The sequence below is a fragment of the Hevea brasiliensis genome, chromosome 11, assembly GCF_030052815.1.
Source record: "Hevea brasiliensis isolate MT/VB/25A 57/8 chromosome 11, ASM3005281v1, whole genome shotgun sequence".
Classification (NCBI taxonomy): Eukaryota; Viridiplantae; Streptophyta; class Magnoliopsida; order Malpighiales; family Euphorbiaceae; genus Hevea; species Hevea brasiliensis.
Window position 1 is genome coordinate 9,824,614 of NC_079503.1, and position 4,735 is coordinate 9,829,348.

The following is a 4,735-nucleotide window of genomic DNA, read 5'->3' on the forward strand; positions in this document are numbered from 1 at the left end:
TATTTGAATTTTTATTATGTTCAAATTTTATATATTGAGTATTTATTATCCGAATCTATTTATATAAATACTTAATTAAATATAAAATATATATTTTTATAATAATATTCATAAATTTTTATAATTCTCATCATAAAATATTAAATTTTTAAAAATAAATTATCAACAAAAAAAATATTTTTTTATAAATTATTAATTAAAATATATAAAATTAAATGAATTCAGATATTTTTCAAGTAATAATAATTGAATTTATGACAAGTTCAGATAGTTGAGAATAAATTTTAATTAAATTTGTGATAAATTTGAGTTTTGAGGCTATTAATCGAGTTTGAATTTAGGTAAAATAATTTTCACGAATACCCTATTGGTTGTCATTTCTTTACAGTGCTTCGTCTACAAAAAGATCATCGTGGCTATCACCTACTACAAGCATGGGAGAGGCCTAATCAAGGGTGGATCTACATGCATAATAGTGGGTCCTGAATTCATGAAGAATTATAAATATTTTTTTAAACCAAGAATTTTATATATGTAAAATTTTAAGTCAATTCCAGTTTTTTTTTCAAAAATTCTTAATATTACTTCAATGCTACTTTTAAACTCTTTCTATAACTTTGTCCCCTTTTTCATCTCATTTTTTAATTTTTTTCATTTTTTATCCATTAATTTGCCTTTTTCCTTTTTATTTTTTGTGAACAAAATAATATAATAATTTTAATTATAGATGATATATTTTAAATAAAAGAAAAATCACGGTGAAAAATTTTATATATATCTATTAATTTAATTGCATGTAAAATTAATATTAATATTACTTATTTTAATTATTTGTAAATAGGTTAAAAGCGAAAAAATGACCCTGACTTAATTTCTGGTCCACGGAGCTAATTAAGATCAACGGCTGCCTAATCAAACTGGTGGAGCCCAAGATCCTTCGTTCGAAGGCCGATGAAACAAGACCCATAACTAAGTAGCTCACCTGGGTTCTTCCCCTCAAAGCCCATAGGGTTGCCTCAGCAATGTTCTAGCCTCCCTTGGTTTCCTCATCAAGCGTCGCTCCCTTGCTGAAGGGCTCGCATTTTGGTTCTTCACATCTCTAATTACAGTATCGACTAGCTACCACGTTTGTATTTAAGTAAATTTTGATTCTCTTACCTTTTATTTGGATCCAAATTAAGCAAGAAAAATAAAGAGAAAAGAATAAAAAATAAATTTATGTTATTTTATATTATTTAAATAAGAGAAATATATTTTTTTAAAAAAAATTAAAATAACTATTATATCTTTTTTATACTTATTATGTTGTAGAAAAACATTTAAATATTTTAATATAAACAATATACATTTTTCTATATTTCTCTTCATTTTTTCATCAATGTGGAGAGAAATATTATGCTTAGCTACAAGGATTAGAGAAAATTTCTCATTTTTTTCTCCTCATTTCTTTTCTCAATTTATTGTCTAAACAGGAAAATTTAGATAAATGAAATTCATTTTCTTTTCTTTTTTCTCTATTTCTCTTAATCCAAAAAAACAAAGGATTAGGGTTTGAAATGGTTGCCTGTATTTGATGTATTCTTGGGTTTGATTATCTGGTTTTTGGGTTTAGTGTTTGTTATTGAATCTTGATGTTTGAATTATTGGTTTGGAATTCCTCAGTTTGTATTCAATTTATTTTGGCTAAAAGATTGCAAGTCATTTTTAATATTTAAAAATAAAAAATTAATATTTTATTAATAAAAAATTCAAAATATTGGAATATACCATTATTTTTAAAGTCTAGAGGATGAGTTGTCCATGATGATAAAAAATCAATGCCTTGTGAGATGGAATTCAAATTTTTTTATTCCATTTTTTATTGCCATTATTCTTTGTAAATTGTATGGTAATGCTTTTCAGAGTTTTTGAATTGTCCGCCAGCAAGACCATAGATATGTTGTTTTCCTTTTATTTCTTCGAGAAGAATAGCTCCCTAATATTCATCACTAGCGTCAGTCTATAGAATCCTTTTTCCTGCGCTAGGAATCTTTAATAGATATGGATTTTGTGTAATTTTTTTCAGTGTTTGGGCAACTATCATTAGTGCAGTGCTCTAAGGAGGGGCTTATTTTTTTCAGCATTTTTGACTGGAGAAAAGTGTATTTGGACACATGTGGAATAAAGTCTCTCAAATAGTTGACAATTTTAAGAAACTGTTAGATTTGTTTGGTAGTCAAATCTTTATCTGGAAACTTTAATAACTTTTGAGCAATGTGGGGTCTAGGATGGTACTTTCTATCTTCAAATTGCATTCCCAGAAATTCAATGTTGGTTTGGGCTAAGTGACTCTTCTTTTCATATAACATGATCCCATACTCCTACACTAGAGCTTGAAACTAGGCCAGAAGTTTCTTATGGGCTGAGACGCTTCTCGAGAATAGCAAGATGTCATCAATATAGATCAAGGAACTATGTATGATGGATTCAAAAATCCGAATCATGGCTTTTTGAAATAGTAAAGGAGCCACCTTAAGCCGAAATGGCATAACTGTCCACTAATACTGGGCATTTGAAATGCAAAAACCCGTTTTGTATCAGTCTTTTGGAGTAATACCCAATTGCCAAAATCCTACTTTAAGATCAAACTTTGAAAGATGTGAGCCTCCTAAAGAGGAGTGAACAGGGAGCTAATTTTGGGTAGAGGAAATTTGTTATCTCTCAAAAAATGATTTAAAGGCTTATAATCAATCACGAGCCTTTTCTTTCCTCTGATTTTTTCTAATCTTTTTTCTACATAGAAGGCTTGACATGCCCATGCTGAGTTTGTGGGTTCAATGAGGCCTTATTGGAGGAGCTACTGGCATTCTTATTGAGCCAAAAGGAGATCTAAAAGAGTCATTCTACGATGTGTTGCCTTTGTGGGATTGATATATTCATTAAGCTTAAAGGGAAGCTTAATAAAGAACTTTTCATTCTTCCATAATGATGTAGGATGAGAAAAATCTGCAAGCAAGTCTACACAAGAAGGCATTAAAAGATCTCTATATTTCTAAAAGTTTGGAGGAGCTTCAGAGAGTGAGAACATCTTTTAAATTGTGGTAAAATGTTTAAAAAACTTTTTATATTTTATCCCGATGGATAAAATCTGAAGCTTTTGAGCTTGCTGATATACATCAAAACCAATTAGCAAGTTTTTGTTAGGGAGGTCTGTGTCGATTACCTTTGTTCAGATAATACAGTTAGGAAAAATTGTATTCCAATGGATTTTTTTATAGTAAGATCAGTCCTGAATACCTTTTCATTGGCTGCACAAAAGTATTCAGAATGAGGGATCCAGGCTTCCTCAAGAAGTACTGTTGAGTGCTGGTATCAATGAATCCAATAACAAAAATAGATCGTTCATATTTTGATGGAAAAACATAAATCCAGACTAAAGGAATCGAAATAGTTGGTTGAGTTGAAGAGCATAAAGAAGTAGCATGAATATTTAGAAATTCTATATCAGAGACATCCATATAGTATCATCGGATGATGTAGATTCTAGTTCAGCAATCTCAAGAGCAAAGATAGTTTCTTTGTCAGCTTCATCTTGCTCTGAGAATAGAGATTCAATATCTGTGTCTTCTCAATCCAAATAAGTGTTCTGATGGATTTGTTGAATCATTTTTACTGCCTTCTTTGGATTTTGAGGACATTCTTTAGGGAAATGGTCTTTCTTTCCATAGATAAAACATCTGTTTGATTTTGTTTTGCCTTGAATGGGTTTCTTCTTGAAGAACCAAAAAGCTTTCTTTTTGGAGCCTTTCTTTGGCTCGTGCATATACTTTTTTTGATGAAATTTATTCCTGTTTTTATAGGCATAGGATTTTTCTTTGCATTTAATATGAAGATGGGACTTGTTATAGGATTTCTACAAAGACTTGGTCTTGTTTATGATTTCTTTGAATAACTTTCTGTTCTCACATATTTTGTTAAGAGTGGATAGGGTCATCTGGTGAATTTCTCCAATAGAGATCCATGTTAATTCCCTACTAGAATTGTTTGATACAAATCAGACTGTATCTGGTCAAGGAGAGAGGCAATATATATACTTTTGAGATTAACATCATTCAGTCCATCGAGTCTATAAAAGAGCTGGGACATGCACTGATAGTGGAAATTAAGATCTTTCCTTTTCAAAGAAAAATACTTCATTTCAAAAAAATCTTGCCTCTTCTATTATTCTACTAAGTCTATGTTACCAAGGAACTCTAAATGGATGGTTTCTAGGAAAGTTTGAGTGTCTGGCATCTGGTAATATTGAAGCTGTCTGTATTGTCCCAAGAAAGAGAATTAATCTCGGAGTCATCTAGTCATTCAAGCAGTAAATTCTCGAAGAATTGTCGATAATTAAGTATCAGGCTTGGTTAGCTGTAGATCAATCCATGCTCTAAATTCAAGCATCCTTTCTCTCCATTTTGATGGAGGAACATCTTAAAGTGTAAACCAGGGTCCACCAGTTGGACGAGTATAAGATCTTGCTTATGAAGTTTGGCCAAGATATGTTTCTTCTTCCATCATAGTTTCTTGAGAGATTTCATTTGCATAAAACCCAATGAAAGTAGCCATAAGAAGATTGGTGATGTCTGTTAAGTTTGCTTCAGGGTCAGAATTAGAATATTCTTCCTTTGAAGATTCAGAAAATTCTTATGTCTCAGATTGTGGTATTTGGATAGTCATTTGAGGAGGTAGGTCTGGAGGATACATAGGTTTT